Source organism: Hyla sarda, chromosome 2 (assembly GCF_029499605.1).
Source record: "Hyla sarda isolate aHylSar1 chromosome 2, aHylSar1.hap1, whole genome shotgun sequence".
NCBI lineage: Eukaryota > Metazoa > Chordata > Amphibia > Anura > Hylidae > Hyla > Hyla sarda.
Genome location: NC_079190.1, coordinates 114,084,734 through 114,102,859, shown reverse-complemented (window position 1 = coordinate 114,102,859; position 18,126 = coordinate 114,084,734).

Here is an 18,126-nt window from a genome sequence, read left to right as displayed (position 1 = left end):
AATGTGGTATTAATAAAAAGTACAGATCGCGGTGAAAAAAATTTGCCCTCATACAGCTGCTAATACAGAAAAATGAAAAAGATATAGGTCATCAAATAGAGGGATTTTAAACGCACTAATTTGGTTATAAAGTTTGAGATTTTTTTTTAAGTATGTAGTCATGGCTATCATTTTAATGGTATTGACCTACAGAATAAAGAACACATGCCATTTTTACTGTAAATTGTACAGCGTGAAAACGAAACCTTCCAAAATTAGCAAAATTGTGGTTTTCTTTTCAATTTCCCCACACAAATAGTATTTTTTTTTTATTTTGCCATACAATCTATGGTAAAATGAGTGATGCGATTACAAAGGAAAACTGGTCGCGCAAAAACAAGCCCTCATAATCATTTAAAAAGAGTTATGATTTTTAGAAGGTGAGGAGGAAAAAACGAAAATGGAAAAATAAAATTGGCTCCTTTCTTAAGGCCAAAATGGGCTGTGTCCTTAAGGTTAAATGTTGCTATTATAGCAGCTTTACTTTATTTAGCAATCTCTGAGGTGTATAAAATGAAACATTTTTGTTAGGGTATCACTGTATTTTCCACCATGATGCCACATCTATCTCTACAGAACAACACTCTCCATAATAAAACGATTATATGCTATAAACTGTGTTCACACTAGGCACATGACCCCTATGACAGTTGTATTGTTCACATGGACTTAACATAGTCGTAATTAGACTGTACTTTGTAGGCGTTAATGCAGTGGTCTCAAACTGTGGGCCTTAAAGGGTACTCCGCCCCTAGACATCTTATCCCCTATCCAAAGGATAGGGGATAAGATATCTGATGGCAGGGGTCCCACCGCTGGGGACCCCCGTGATGTCGGCTGCAGCACCCCAGACATCCGGTGCACGGAGCGAACTTCGCTCCATGCTGGATAACTGGCCATGCGGGGCGGAGGCTTGTGAAGTCACGGTCCCGCCCCGCTTGTGTCATCACGGCAGCCGCCACACCCACTCCTATAGACTTACATTGAGGGGGGTGGCCGTGAATTCACAAGCGGGGCCCAGCCGTGATGTCACGAGCCTATGGCGTTGCACCCGACGCTCTAAACTAACGCTGGGTGCAGCAGGGAGATCGTGGGGGTCCCCAGCGGCAGGATCCTCACGATCCTTTGGATAAGGGATAAGATGTTTAGGGGCGGATTACCCCTTTAAAGGAGAACTGTAGTGCAATATAACACAGTAGGCCTTAACCCCTTCAGGACCAAGCCCATTTTGGCCTTAAGGACCAGAGCGTTTTTTGCACATCTGACCACTGTCACTTTAAACATTAATAACTCTGGGATGCTTTTAGTTATCATTCTGATTCCAAGATTGTTTTTTCGTGACATATTCTACTTTAACATAGTGGTAAATTTTTGTGGTAACTTGCATCCTTTCTTGGTGAAAAATCTGTAAATTTGATGAAAAATTTGAACATTTTGCATTTTTCTAACTTTGAAGCTTTCTGCTTGTAAAGAAAATGGATATTACAAATAAATTATTTTTGGTTCACATATACAATATGTCTACTTTATGTTTGCATCATAAAATTGACGAGTTTTTACTTTTGGAAGACACCAGAGGGCTTCAAAGTTCAGCAGCAATTTTCAAATTTTTCACAAAATTTTCAAACTCACTATTTTTCAGGGACCAGTTCAGGTTTGAAGTGGATTTGAAGGGTCTTCATATTAGAAATACCCCATAAATGACCCCATTATTAAAACTTCACCCCCCAAAGTATTCAAAATGACATTCAGTCAGTGTTTTAACCCTTTAGGTGTTTCACAGGAATAGCAGCAAAGTGAAGGAGAAAATTCAAAATCTTCATTTTTTACACTCACATGTTCTTGTAGACCCAATTTTTGAATTTTTACAAGGGGTAAAAGGAGAAAATTTTTGTATTTGTAGCCCAATTTCTCTCGAGTAAGCACATACATCATATGTCTATGTAAAGTGTTCGGCGGGCGCAGTAGAGGGCTCAGAAGGGAAGGAGCGACAAGGGGATTTTGGAGAGTACGTTTTTCTGAAATGGTTTTTGGGTGGCATGTTGCATTTAGGAAGCCCTTATGGTGCCAGAACAGCAAAAAAAAAAAAAACACATGGCATACCATTTTGGAAACTAGACCCCTTGGGGAATGTAACATGGGATAAAGTGAGCCTTAATACCCCACAGGTGATTCACGACTTTTGCAAATGTAAAAAAAATAATAATAATTTTTACCTAAAATGCTTGTTTTCCCAAAAAATTTACATTTTTAAAAAGGGTAATAGCAGAAAATACCCCTAAAAATTTGAAGCCCAATTTCTCCCGATTCAGAAAACATGCCATATGGGGGTGAAAAGTGCTCTGAGAAGGAGTCACATTTGGCTTTTTGAAAGCAAATTTTGCTCTGGGGGCATGCCGTATTTAGGAAGCCCCTATGGTGCCAGGACAGCAAAAAAAAAAACCACATGGCATACCATTTTGGAAACTAGACCCCTTGGGGAACGTAACAAGGGGTTAAGGGAACCTTTATACCCCACAGGTGTTTCACGACTTTTGCAAAAAAAAATTTTACCTAAAATGCTTGTTTTCCCCAAAATTTTACATTTTTAAAAAGGGTAAAAGCAGAAAATACCCCCCAAAATTTGTAACACAATTTCTCGCGAGTACGGCGATACCCCTTATGTGACCCTAAACTGTTGCCTTGAAATACGACAGGGCTCCAAAGTGAGAGCGCAATGCGCATTTGAGGCCTAAATTAGGGAATGGCATAGGGGTGGACATAGGGGAATTCTACGCCAGTGATTCCCAAACAGGGTGCCTCCAGCTGTTGCAAAACTCCCAGCATGCCTGGACAGTCAACGGCTGTCCGACAATACTGGGAGTTGTTGTTTTGCAACAGCTAGAGGCTCCGTTTTGGAAACAGTGGCGTACCAGACGCTTTCATTTTTATTGGGGAGGGGAGGGGGGCTGTGTAGGGGTATGTGTATATGTAGTGTTTTTTACTTTTTATTTTATTTTGTGTTAGTGTAGTGTAGTGTATTTAGGGTACAGTCACACGGGCGGGGGTTCACAGTAGTTTCTCGCTGGCAGTTTGAGCTGCGGCAGAAAATTTGCCGCAGCTCAAACTTGCAGCCAGATACTTACTGTAAACCTCCGCCCATGTGAACATACCCTGTACGTTCACATTGGGGGGGGGGAACATCCAGCTGTTGCAAAACTACAACTCCCAGCATGCGCTGACATACTGTACATGTGAGAGTTTTAGTTTTGCAACAGCTGTAGGCACACTGCTTATGTATCACTGAGTTTGTGACCTATCTCAGTGTTTCACAACCAGTGTGCCTCCAGCTGTTGCAAAACTACAACTCCCAGCATGTACGGTGCATGGTGTACATTGACTGCTGAGAGTTGTAGTTTGCAACAGCTGGAGGCACACCGGTCGTGAAACACTGAGTTAGATAAAAAAAAAACTCTGAGTTTCACAACCAGTGTGCCTTCAGCTGTTGCAAAACTACAACTCTCAGCAGTCACCGACAGCCAACGGGCATGCTGGGAGTTGTAGTTATGCAACCAGCAGATGCACCACTACAACTCCCAGCATGCACTTTAGCTGTTTGTGCAAGCTGGGAGTTGTAGTTATACAACAGCTGAAGGTACACTTTTCCATAGAAAAAATGTGCCTCCAGCTGTTACAAAACCATATGTCCCAGCATGCCCATAAGGGAATGCTGGGAGTTGTGGTGGTCTGCCTCCTGCTGTTGCATAACTACAGCTCCCAGCATGCCCTTTTTGTATGCTGGGAGCTGTTGCTAAGCAACAGCAGGAGGCTGTCACTCACTTCCTACTGCTACCGGCACACAGGTTAGTCCCTCGCCGCCGCTCCTGGGGCCCCGATCCCAACATTGACGCCGGGGATCGGGGTCCCCAGCTCCCGGGGTCCACGTCCCGCTCACGTCCTCCGGAAGAGGGGCGGAGCGGGTTGCGGAAGTGACACCAGCAGCAGGCGTCCTGATTGGTCGGCCGGTAATCTGGCCGACGAATCATGGCGATCGTGAGGTGAAACCAGTGCCACCTCACCTCTGCAGGCTATGGCTGTTCGGAACCGACAGAGACGGCCCCGATCAGCCAGTAATTCCGGGTCACTGGAGACCCGATTGACCCGGAATCGCCGCAGATGGCTGGACTGAATTGTCCAGTGATCTGCGGCCATCGCCGACATGGGGGGTCATCATGGATACGCCCTCGGTCTTTAAGGACTCGGAATGCAGGGCGTATCCATACGCCCTATGTCCTGAAGAGGTTAAATGGGTACTCCTGTGGAAAACTTTTTTTTTTTTTTTTATCAACTGGTGGCAAAAAGTTAAACAGATTTGTAAATTATTTCTATTAAAAAATCTTAATCTTTCCAGTACTTATTAGCTGCTGAATACTGCAGAGGAAATGGTTTTCTTTTTGGAACACAGAGCTCTCTGCTGACATCATGACCACAGTGCTCTCTGCTGACATCTCTGTCCATTTTAAGAACTGTCTAGAGTAGGAGAAAATCCCCATAGCAAAAATATGATGCTCTGGACATTTCCTAAAATGAACAGAGATGTCAGCAGAGAGCACTGTGGTCATGATGTCAGCAGAGAGCACTGTGTTTCAAAAAGAAAACCATTTCCTCTGTAGTATTCAGCAGCTAATAAGTACTGGAAAGATTAAGATTTTTTTAATAGAAGTAATTTACAAATCTGTTTAACTTTCTGGCACCAGTTGATTTAAAAAAAATAATAAGTTTTCCACGGACTACCCCTTTAACCCCTTCCCGCTATTGGACGTATGCATACGTCCAGGCGAATTACACGTTCGCGCAAATGGACGTATGCATACGTCCAAGCGATCTCCTGCTCTGCCGCGGGCAGCGCAGGAGATCGCGGGTGGGACTCAGCTGTCAATCACAGCCGGAGTCCCACCGCAGCTGCCGGGGCCGTGATCGCGCCGGTCCCGGCAGCATTAACCCCATAGATGCCGTGATCAGTTCTGATCACGGCATCTACGGTGTTTGCAGGGGGAGCGCTCTCCCCCTGCCCATCAATCGCGGCGATAAAATAAGGGGGATCGGGGGTGTCCAAGACACCCTCGATCCTCCTTGAAGAGATAGGAGTGAGGTGGCAGGGTTGCCACCCCTCCTATCCCTGCTATTGATCGGCGGAGCGGCCGACCAATAGCAGACTGGGGGCGGGGGGGTTAAAGTTCGGTTCCCCCCGCTATGCCCACCCATCGGTGTCCGGGCACAGCGGGGGGAACTGTGTAATAGCGGCGGCGGCAGCGGCGGTCACTTACCCGGCGGCGGCGGCTGTGATTACGGCGGCGGTGGAGGTAAGTATGACGCCGCGTGTCCAGAGTCTGTTGCCTAGCAACATCTGCAGGGTGACAGTTTAGAGAGTGGTCTCTAAACTGTCGCCCTCCAGATGTTGCAAAACTACAACTCCCACCATGCCTTGACAGCTGTTTGCTGTGTTGGCATGCTGGGAGTTGTAGTTTTGCAAGATTTAGAGGGGTTCAGGCTGGAGATCACTGACAGTGGTCTCTAAACTGTAGCCCTCCAGATATTACAAAACTACAACTCCCAGCATGCCCAGACAGCAGTTTGCTGTCTTAGCATGCTGAGATTTGTAGTTTTGCAACATCTGGAGGGCTACAGTTTAGAGACCACTGTCAGTGATCTCCAGCCTGAACCCCTCTAAATCTTGCAAAACTACAACTCCCAGCATTCAGGAACAGCAAATGGCTGTCTCGGCATGCTGGGAGTTGTACTTGCGTGCCTCCAGCTGTTGCATAACTACATCTCCCAGCATTCCCTTTGGCAATCAGTACATGCTGAGAGTTGTAGTTCTGCAACAGCTGGAGGCACACTGGTTGGGAAATACCGAGTTAGGTAATAGGTTCTATTACCTAACTCAGTATTTTCCAACCAGTGTGCCTCCAGCTGTTGCAAAACTACAACTCCCAGCATGCACATTCTGTCAGTGCATGCTGGGAGTTGTAGTTCCCCCCCCCCTCCCATGTGAATGTACAGGTTACATTCACACTGGCGACGGATTACAGTGAGTTCCCTGCTTCAAGTTTGAGTTGCAGCCGCAGCTCAAACTCCTAGCGGGAGACTCAGTGTAATCCGCCGTCAGTGTGAATGTAACCTAAAAACACTACACTACACTAACATAAAATAAAGAGTAAAACACTACATATACACACGTACACTGCCCCCCCACCACCACCACCCCTTCCCCCCCAATAAAAATGAAAAACGTATCCTACAGCAGTGTTTCCAAAACGGAGCCTCCAGCTGTTGCAAAACAAAAACTCCCAGCATTTCCGGACAGCCATTGACTGTCCAAGCATGCTGGGAGTTTAGCAACAGCTGGAGGCACCCTGTTTGAGAATCACTGGTGTAGAATACCCCTATGTCCACCCCTATGCAAATCCCTAATTTAGGCCTCAAATGCACATGGCGCTCTCTCACTTCGGAGCCCTGGCGTATTTCAAGGCAACAGTTTAGGGCCACATATGGGGTATTGCCGTACTCGGGAGAAATTGCCTAACAAATTTTGGGGGGCTTTTTCTCCTTTTACCCCTTATGAAAAGGTAAAGTTGGAGTCTACACCAGCATGTTAGTGTAAAAAAAAAAACATTTTTGTACACTAACATACTGGTGTTGCCCCATACTTTCAAATTTCACAAGTGGTAAAAGAAAAAAAGCCTCCAAAATTTGTAACGCAATTTCTCCTGAGGACGGAGATACCCCATATGTGGGCGCAAAGTGTTCTGGGGATGCACAACAAGGCTCAGAAGGGAGAGTGCACCATGTAAATTTGAGGTCTAAATTGGTGATTTGCACAGGGGTGGCTGATTTTACAGCGGTTCTGACATAAGTGCAAAACAATAAATACCCACATGTGACCCCATTTTGGAAACTACACCCCTCACGGAATGTAACAAGGGGTACAGTGAGCATTTACACCCCACAGGTGTCTGACAGATCTTTGAAACAGGGGTCTGTGAAAATGAAAAATAAAATTTTTAATTTGCACAGCCCACTGTTCCAAAGATCCGTCAAATGCCAGTGGGGTGTAAATTCTCCCTGCACCCCTTATTACCTTCCGTGAGGGGTGTAGTTTTAAAAATGGGGTCACATGTGGGGGGGTCCACTGTTCTGGCACCACGGGGGGGCTTTGGAAATGCACATGGCCAAATTCTCTCTCCAAAAGCTCAATGATGCTCCTTCTCTTCTGAGCATTGTAGTTCGCCCCCAGTGCACTTCAGGTCCACTTATTGGGTATTTCCATACTCAGAAGAGATGGGGTTACAAATTTTGGGGGGTATTTTCTGCTATTATCCCTTGTAAAAATGTAAAATTTGGGGGAAAACAAGCATTTTAGTGTAAAAAAATTTTTTTTTTTTTTACATATGCAAAAGTTGTGAAACACCTGTGGGGTATTAAGGTTCACTTTACCCCTTGTTACGTTCCCCAAGGGGTCTAGTTTCCAAAATGGTATGCCATGTGGGTTTTTTTTTCTGTCCTGGCACCATAGGTGCTTCCTAAATGCGGCATGCCCCCATAGCAAAATTTGCTTCCAAAAAGCCAAATGTGACTCCTTCTCTTCTGAGACCTGTAGTGCGCCAGCAGAGCACTTTTCATCCCCATATTGGGTGTTTTCTGAATCGGGAGAATTTGGGTTTCAAATTTTGGGGGGTATTTTCTGCTATTACCTTTTTTAAAAATGTAAAATTTTTGCTAAACCAAGCATTTTTGGTAAAAAAAAAAATATTTTTTTTTACATATGCAAAAGTCGTGAAACACCTGTGGGGTATTAAGGTTCATTTTATCCCTTGCTACGTTCCTCAAGGAGTCTAGTTTTCAAAATGGTATGCCATGTCGGTTTTTTTTTGCTGTCCTGGCACCATAGGGGCTTCCTAAATGCGACATGCCCCCCAAGCAAAATTTGCTCTCAAAAAGCCAAATATGACTCCTTCTCTTCTGAGCATTGTAGTTCGCCCGTAATGCACTTCAGGTCAACTTATGGGGTACCTCCATACTCAGAAGAGATGGGGTTACAAATTTTGGGGGGTATTTTCTGCTATTAACCCTTGCAAAAATGTGAAATTTGGGGGGAAACACACATTTTAGTGAAAATTTTTTTTTTTTTTTTTTTACATATGCAAAAGTCATGAAACACCTGTGGGGTATTAAGGCTCACTTAATTCCTTGTTACGTTCCTCAAGGGGTCTAGTTTCCAAAATGGTTTTTGGCACCATAGGGGCTTCCTAAATGCAACATGCCCCCAAAAAACCATTTCAGAAAAACGTACTCTCCAAAATCCCCTTGTCGCTCCTTCGCTTCTGAGCCCTCTACTGCGCCCGCCGAACAATTTACATAGACATATGAGGTATGTGCTTACTCAAGAGGAATTGGGCTACAAATTCAAGTATAAATTTTATCCTTTTACCCCTTGTAAAAATTCAAAAATTGGGTCTACAAGAACATGCAAGTGTAAAAAATTTAGATTTTGAATTTTCTCCTTCACTTTGCTGCTTTTCCTGTGAAACACCTAAAGGGTTAAAACGCTTACTGAATGTCATTTTTAATACTTTGGGGGGTGTAGTTTTTATAATGGGGTCTTTTATGGGGTATTTCTAATATGAAGACCCTTCAAATCCACTTCAAACCTGAACTGGTCCATGAAAAATAGCGAGTTTGAAAATTTTGTGAAAAATTTTAAAATTGCTGCTGAACTTTGAAGCCCTCTGGTGTCTTCCAAAAGTAAAAACTCATAAATTTTATGATGAAAATATAAAGTAGACATATTGTATATGTGAATCCAAAAAAAATATATTTGGAATATCCATTTTCCTTACAAACAGAGAGCTTCAAAGTTAGAAAAATGCAAAATTTTCAATTTTTTCATCAAATTTTGGGATTTTTCACCAAGAAAGGATGCAAGTTACCACAAAAATTTACCACTATGTTAAAGTAGAATATGTCACGAAAAAACAATCTCAGAATCAGATTGATAAGTAAAAGCATTCCAGAGTTATTAATGTTTAAAGTGACAGTGGTCAGATGTGCAAAAAAGGGCTGCGTCCTAGAGGTGAAAATGGGCTGTGTCCTTAAGGGGTTAATGCAGTAGTCTCAAACTGTGGCCCTCCAGATGTTGCAAAACTTCAACTCCCAGTAGGCCTTAATGCAGTGGACTCAAAATGTGTCCCTAATGCAGTGGTCTCCCAGTAGTGCTTAATGCAGTGGTCTCAAACTGTGGCTCTCCAGATGTTGCAATACTTCAACTCCCAGCATGCCCGGACAGCCAACGGCTGTCCGGGCATGCTGGGAGTTGAAGTTTTGCAACATCTGGAGGGCCACAGTTTGAGACTATTGCATTAATTGATGGTGTACAGTCCGATCATATGTAGAGAGCTTTGCCTGACATGACCTCACAAGGTGTAGAAGTGATGCCCAGCTGGTTATAGTACATGTACAATAAACCTACATATGCTGCCAATGCCGCCAGTTGTGCAATTAAAATAGGTTTATTCATATATTGTTTTAGTAAAGTGAAAAATAAATAGATAGCGTCTAACACAAACTCCGCAGCAATTACGGAGACATTGGCACTGCTGCCCGATATCACTCCAGGTGTGCCCTCAAAGTGACCCGTACATCTGATAAAGATTATTACTGGGCACACAGAGAATAGATAACTACTAACACCGTTTTTAACCACAGGCTACAATTACACCACAAGTAATCTTAGACCTTGTATTTGACTGGCTTGTAATTTTCTTTTAGATATATGTAGGGTCATGGCGTTCCCAGGAATGCTGGTCCACTGTATTTGTAAACTCTAATAGAAAACAAAGGAAACCAAGTTAAACTCTAATAGAAAACAAGCAAAACCAAGTCTGTAGTCTACAAATGTTTAATCCACATAATATACAAAAAAGTCAAGTAGTTCATGTTTAACCAGGTACCCAAATTGTTTTCAGGGAACAATAAGTGACAACTTTTTGGTGGTGGCACCTGTGAGTAAACATGTTAATCCCATATTCTATAGGTCTCTACAAACACTTGTTGTGGTGTTTTCACTCTTAGGTCTTGTTTAACCCCTTAAGGACTCAGGGTTTTCCGTTTTTGCACTTTCGTTTTTTCCTCCTTACCTTTTAAAAATCATAACCCTTTCAATTTTCCACCTAAAGATCCATATTATGGCTTATTTTTTGCGTCGCCAATTCTACTTTGCAATGACATCAGTCATTTTACCCAAAAATGCACGGTGAAATGGAAAAAAAAATCATTGTGCGAAAAATCGAAAAAAATACGCCATTTTGTAACTTTTGGGGGCTTTCGTTTCTACGCAGTGCATATTTCGGTAAAAATTACACCTTATCATAATTCTGTAGGTCCATACGGTTAAAATGATACCCTACTTATATAGGTTTGATTTTGTCGCACTTCTGGAAAAAATCAGAACTACATGCAGGAAAATTTATATGTTTAAAAATGTCATCTTCTGACCCCTATAACTTTTTTATTTTTCCACGTACGGGGCGGTATCAGGACTCATTTTTTGCGCCGTGATATGAAGTTTTTATTGGTATGATTTTTGTTTTGATCGGAATTTTTGATCACTTTTTATTCATTTTTTAATGGTATAAAAAGTGACCAAAATACGCTTTTTTGGACTTTGGAATTTTTTTTGCGCGTACGCCATTGACCGTACGGTTTAATTAATTATATATTTTTATAGTTCAGACATTTACGCACGCGGCAATACCACATATGTTTATTTTTTATTTTTTTTACACTGTTTTATTTTTTTTATGGGAAAAGGGGGGTGATTCAAACTTTTATTAGGGAAGGGGTTAAATGACCTTTATTAACACTTTTTTTTTTAATTTTTTTTGCAGTGTTATAGGTCCCATAGGGACCTATAACACTGCACACACTGATCTCCTATGCTGATCACTGGCGTGTATGAACACGCCTGTGATCAGTGTTATCGGCGTTTGACTGCTCCTGCCTGGATCTCAGGCACGGAGCAGTCATTCGCCGATCGGACACCGAGGAGGCAGGTAAGGGCCCTCCCGGTGTCCGATAAGCTGTTCGGGACGCCGCGATTTCACCGCGGCGGTCCCGAACAGCCCGACTGAGCAGCCGGGTCACTTTCACTTTCACTTTAGAAGCAGCGGTCAGCTTTGACCGCCGCTTCTAAAGGGTTAATACCGCACATCGCCGCAATCGGCGATGTGTGGTTTTAGCCGCGGGTCCCGGCCGTTGATTAGCGCCAGGACCGACGCGAGCCGGCGGGAGGACGTAAATATACGTCCTGCGTCGTTAAGGGGTTAAACATTTATTATAAATATTTTATTTATACGGCACCACACACACTCAGCCGAGGCACATTGACTTGCACCTCTCATTATAAAGGTTGCTAAATCCACAGGAAGGCATTCGGGGTCCAGCCAGGCCCTTAAAGGTTATCCAGGAAAAAACTTTTTTTTATATATCAACTTGATCCAGAAAGTTAAACAGATTTGTAAATGACTTGTATTAAAAAATCTTAATCCTTCCAATAATTATCAGCTGCTGAAGTTGAGTTGTTGTTTTCTGTCTGGCAACAGTGCTCTCTGCTGACATCTCTGCTTGTCTCGGGAACTGCACAGAGTAGAAGAGGTTTGCTGTGGGGATTTACTTCTACTCTGGACAGTTCCCGAGACAAGTATCATCAGAGAGCACTTATACAGAAAAAAAACTACTCAACTTCAGCAGCTTTTTGATAGAAGTAATTTACAAATCTGTTTAACTTTCTGGAGCCAGTTGATATATACAAAAGTTTTTTTCTGGAATACCCCTTTAACCCCTTGGGGACGGAGCCCATTTTGACCCTAAGGACGGGAGGATTTTTTGCACATCTGACCACTGTCACTTTAAGCCTTAATAACTCTGGATTGCTTTTACGTATGAATTTGATTCCGAGATTGTTTTTTCGTGACATATTCTACTTTAAGATAGTGGAAAATTTTCATCGATATTTGCATCATTTCTTGGTGAAAATTCCCCAAATTTCATGAAAATTTAGCATTTTTCAAACCTTGAAACTCTCTGCTTGTAAGGAAAAATACATATTAAAATATATATTAATTCACATATACAATATGTCCACTTTATGTTGGCATCATAAAGTTGACATGTTTTTACTTTTTGAAGATATTAGAGAGCCTCAAATTATAGCAGCAGTTTTCCAATTTTTCAGGAAAATTTCAAAATAGGAATTTTTCAGGGACCATAATGGAATACCCCATAATGGACCCCATTATGAAAACTGCACCCCTCAAAGTATTCAAAATGACATTCAGAATGTTTGTTAACCCTTTAGGTGTTTCAAAGGAATAGCAGCAAAGAGGAGGAGAAAATTCAAAATAATTTTTTATATGTAACATGTTCTTGTAGCCCAACTTTTTTTCATTTTTACAAGGGATAAAAGGTGAAAAAGACCCCCAAAATTTGTAAACCAATTGATCTCGAGTGAGGAAATACCTCATATGTGGATGTAAAGTGATCTGCAAGCGCACTACAGGGCTCAGAAGAAAAGGAGCGACAATGGGATTTTGGAGAGCAAATTTTGCTGAAATAGTTTGGGGGGCCGTGTCACATTTAGGAAGTCCCCATTGTGCAAGAACAGAACCCCCCCCCCCAACATGGCAAACTATTTAAGAAACTACCCCCTCGAGGAACGTAACAAGGGGTACAGTGAGCCTTAATACCCCACAGGTCGTTGAAGAACTTTCATTAAAGTGGGACATGAAAATGAAACATTTTATTTATTTCACTGAAATGCTGGTGTTACCCCAGATTTTTCATTTTCACAAGGTGTGATAGGAGAAAATGTAACCCCATTTTTCTTGAGTAAGGAAATACCTCATATGTGGATGTAAAGTGCTCTGTGGATGTAGTAGGGGGCTAAGAAGGGAAGGAGTGACATTGGGCTTTTGGAGAGCAAATTTTGCTGAAATGATTTTTGGGGTGCCAGAACATCAAAGACATGTCACACTATTTTGGAAACTACACCCCTCAAGGTACGTAATAAGGGGTACAGTGAGCCTTAAAGGGGTACTCCCACCCTAGACATCTTAAAAGGATAAGGATAAGATGTCTGATCACTGGGGTCCCGCCGCTGGGGACCCCCACAATGTTGCATGCGGCACGCACCTGTTTCTTGTCCGGAAGCGCTGGATGGTCTGGGTCGCGACCACGGGAACGGAAGTCCGTGACATCAGGACTCCGTCCCCGTGTGACGTCACGCCCCATCCCCTCAATGCAAGTCTATGGGAGGGGGCGTGACATCCTGACGTCACAGACTTCCGTTCCCGTGGTCGCCACCCAGACCCTCCATTGGGATGCAGACAGTGAAAAGCGCCCAGAAAAGGTTGCCAACAATCAAATACAAGGACAACCCATATTTTGATGTAAAGTGTACATTCTCATGTCTATTAACCACAATTTTTCTGTTCATCTTAAGAGTTCACTTAACAGGATAATGTATTTGGTATATCTCTGTATTCCTAGAGTCCAAAAGAGGATATACATATGGATTGCCAGACTAGTGCATAGATTAGAAAGAATAGAAAAAATGCTCCAAAATGTCCTCAAGGGTAAAAGGGATCAGCTCTGCCATGGTCCTCACATGATCATTATCATATGCTATGTATTAACATCACATAAGTCAATAGGATTTCCTATTCAGAAAAAAAAAAACAACCATAAACATTGACATCTCACAATTCAGTGGGCCATCCAGGAACAAAAAGATGATGAAAAAAGGAAGAAAAAAAAACACATACACATTATAAACCAAAATGCATATCAATCAAAAATATTGTGAAAATGAAATGAAATGAGTGGAAGAAAAATGCGAAGTGTACAGTGAATATGTTTGTGTTGAGAACTATATGAATTATATGTGTAAAACTAGAAACAAGTGTGTGAATGAAATGTACTATGTGAAAATTACAGTGTATGAAGTCTAGCTATAAAGTAAAAAAAAATTTAATATAAGTGTGTTGTGTACAAACGATGTGTAAAATATAAGTATATTGGCCCTCATTTACTATTGCAAACCCGACAAGTTTTGTCGGGTTGTGCGCCAGATTACATCGCATTGCGCCAGAAATTGAAAATTTTGCACCAGAATTGAAAAAACCCAGACTAACTCTCCATTTTGCTAAGAAAACCCAAAAAAGGGGCGTGGTTGCCTGTGAAAAGGGGGCGTGTTCTCCGAAAAGGGGCGTGTTCCTGACATTTTCACAAAAACCCAACATATTTACTAAGGTTTCCCCATAAAATGTGGTGGATTTGAGCTGAGGAAAACCAGACAGATCAGAGCATGTATAAAAAAAGCAAAGTGTAGGGAAAGTGGAAAATGTAGGGAAACCTTGGCAAATGCTGTTGGAAAATAAATAGTAGGGAATTAAAACCCACAAAGAAACCTACACTCCACTCTTAGTAAATAAGGGCCATTATGTATAGTGTGAGAAAAAAAACTAACCACCACAAAAAAAAAAAAAAAAACTGAAATCCAGTAAAAGTTCCTCATTGAGTCCATGTGGTGTGACCGTATACAGATCAAAGATCCACCTGGACTCATGCCTCAACAAAATTTTGGTCACATCACCACCCCGTATACCACATGAAACCTTTTTTAATCCAAAGACTCTCATACCCCTTGTTTTACCTGCATGTTTTCTCCTGAAGTGATCCGCCACAAATGTCAGAGTACAATCCATCTTGAAGTCTCTATCCACCAATGCTATTGTTGATAGAAGTTTTTTGATACGTTTCCATAATTCCTGTGAATTTTGCCTTATGTAAATCTGGTTACAAGGACACACTATAGCATATATAATGTTTCCTGTTTTGTAGTTTGTATCTGGTGCCATCCCAGGGATGAACAAATTCCCTGGAGGGCTCCATATACTGACATATTGTGCACTCACAACAAGGGAATGGCCCCTTGAGAAAGTGTGGTACGAAATGGCGTTGGGCTGCCGAGGTACGCTGACTGAACATGGGCAAGCACTAAGCACTTTACCATAGATATTGTTTACAGCACTAGACACCTTTTTTTATTATGCTTACTTTGCACATGTGAGACGGGATTTGGGTAGCGGGACTCGTTATTCCACAGTGGTATGCAATTTGCACCTCAGAGTCTCTGCTCATGATATTTTCATCTGCCCTGTCTCTGCTATATTTATATTCACATATAATTGTCTTTGTCTTAGTGTTGATACCTGTGATCAATAGAAAAAATTATTGGATATTTATCTGTGGTATTAGTGCACCTTTCGGATATATAATAATTACTGTACCTCGGCAGCAGTCCAGGATCTGTGCTTTTGTTCATTTCTTCAAGTTTGTTGTGTATTTTATATTGTGTTCTAATAAAGATATTCAGATTTTACATGGTATATACACTCCAGTCTTTCTTTTCTTTGGTGAAGTTATAATTTAGGGAGTAACCATTGAGTACTGCAGGATCATGGGAGACACCCAGTATATAAGATGACATATAGAATGAAAAGGTGTCAATTTGGGTTCTTTTTTTGTATATTCCATTGATTATTGTATAGAGAAATGAATTGTATCATAGTATCTCTTTCCCTCATCAGCAGATGTAAAAGATCCTCCCGGTCCGTCTGATATGCTCTCTGAAAGGCTTGTGAAATTATCCTTTTTGGGTAACCCCTCTTCTTTAGACGGTCAGTCAAATCCTCCACGTGTCTTCTAAAATCATCAATACGTGAACAGTTCCATTGCGCCCATAAAAATTAATGTATATATTTCCTGTACACTTCCTGTGGGTACACGTGCACCCCCTCCCAACTACCCAAAAAGAGGTTAGCATAGGAGGGGGCACATCGCACACCCATGGCAGTCCCCAACAACTGGCAATAGTACTTGCCATTAGGGCTGCAACGATTATTCGATAAAATCAATGAAATTTGATAACGGGATTCGTTGTCGACGAATCTTGTTATCGAATAATTGTCCGATTCGTTGTCCGGGCGCCGGCGGTCATAAGGCTGCTGCGGGCGTGTGGTCAAACACTAGGCCGCATTGCTGCAGCCTCTGTTCAAGTCCCTGTCCCACCCTCCGCTGACCCACTGCTCACCAATCACGTGTGCTGCTGTTGCTTCTCCCCTACACTTCCCGGCACAGTTCAAACTGTAAAATTCAAACTCCCTGCTGTTCTTGATGAGTGCAGGAGATTGCACCTGTGTAGTGTAACCATGGTGACCGTACAGTTAAGAATATATCACTGTATGTGCAGGGAGGGAGAAGGAGGTACAGCTGTTAGGTCTATGTTTATGTGTGATTGTGTGTATGCAGCAGAGTTGAGTGTGTGATTGTGTGTATGTAGCAGAGTTGATTGAGTGTGTGTGTGTGTGGCAGAGCTGAGTGTATGAATGTGTGTATGTAGCAAAGCTGTGTGAGTGTGTATATGTAGCAGAATTGAGTGTGTGTATGCAGCAGAGTTGAGTGTGTGAGTGTGTGTATGTAGCAGAGCTGAGTGTGTGTATGCAAAAGAGTTGAGTGCGTAATTGTGTGTATGTAGCAGAGCTGAGTTTGTCAGTGTGTATGTAGCAGGGCTGAGTGTGTGATTGTGTGTATGTAGCAGAGCTGAGTGTGTGAGTGTGTGTGTATGTAGCAGAGCTAAGTATGTAAGTGTGTATGTAGCAGAGCTGAGTGTGTGTATGTAGCAGAGCTAAGTGTGAGTGTGTGTATGTAGCAGAGCTGAGTGTGTGAGTGTGTGTAGCAGATTTGAGTGTGTGTATGTAGCAGAGCTGAGTGTGATTGTGTGTATGTAGCAGTGCTGATTGTGTGTATGTAGCAGAGTTGAGTGTGTGATTGTGTATATGCAGCAGAGCTGAGTGTGTGAATGTGTGTATGTAGCAGAGCTGAGTGTGTGATTGTGTGTATATAGCAGAGCTGAGTGTGTGAGTGTGTATATGTAGCAGAGCTGAGCGTGTGATCATGTGTATGTAACAGAGCTGAGTGTGTGATTATGTGTATGCAGCAGAGCTGAGTGTGTGATTGTGTGCATGTAGCAGAGCTGAGTGTGTCATCTACAGACACTAGGATGCAATGCTCTGCACATACCCCCATGGGTAAAGCAGTGTTTATGTAGTACATATACACTGCTATACACATGGGGGTGTGTGCAGAGCATTTGCACCCTAGTGTTTGTAGTACTACAGAGTCTGTACTACAGAACTGGGTCGGGTGCTGTGCATACCCCCATGTGTATAGGAGTGCTATATAAAAAGTGTAAAGTAAAAAAAAATAATGTCAATAAACTGTTCCCCCAATAAAAATTAGCTCCCCCTTTTCCTATTGCTATACAAAAAAAAGAAAAAATATTTTTTTTTTTTACATATCTGATACTGCTGCATGGCTAACTGTCTGAACCATTCAAAATTAAATGTTAACAAATCATTAACATTTTATTTTAATATTTCAGACAGTTACCCATGCGGCAATATCAAATTTACGCTGGTTTCTGTATGGGATTATTAATAATGATCCTGTACAGCAACTGGCGTAAACTTAAATAAATAAAAATAATCCAAAATTGCTGCTGTTTGGTCACATCACATGCTATAAACTTTTAATATGGTTTTAATAATGGTTGTATTTGATCATTTCTGTCAAACTGGGCTAGTTGTGTCTCCAATGTCTGTATATGTTGTTGTTTAGGCTGAATCAACAACTCTTTATCATGATCTATTAACATGTTGGTCACAATCACAGTTTCCCATGTCACCTTAAAAGTCTCCGTGACCTCCCAAGAGGGGAAAATCTGGACTCTAAGAACCCTGGGGAACATAGACAATTTCAAATATTCTTCTAAACTCTTGATATTCCACCAAACTCTAGTCAGTAATTTATGAGCTTCCACAATCTCCTTAGTAATGTGAGATAATTCACTATTACTCCCTTCACCAATATTAAGGTTCGCACTAAACACATTGGACACCTGGCTTTTCCAGAGTGCCTCCCTAGCCTCCT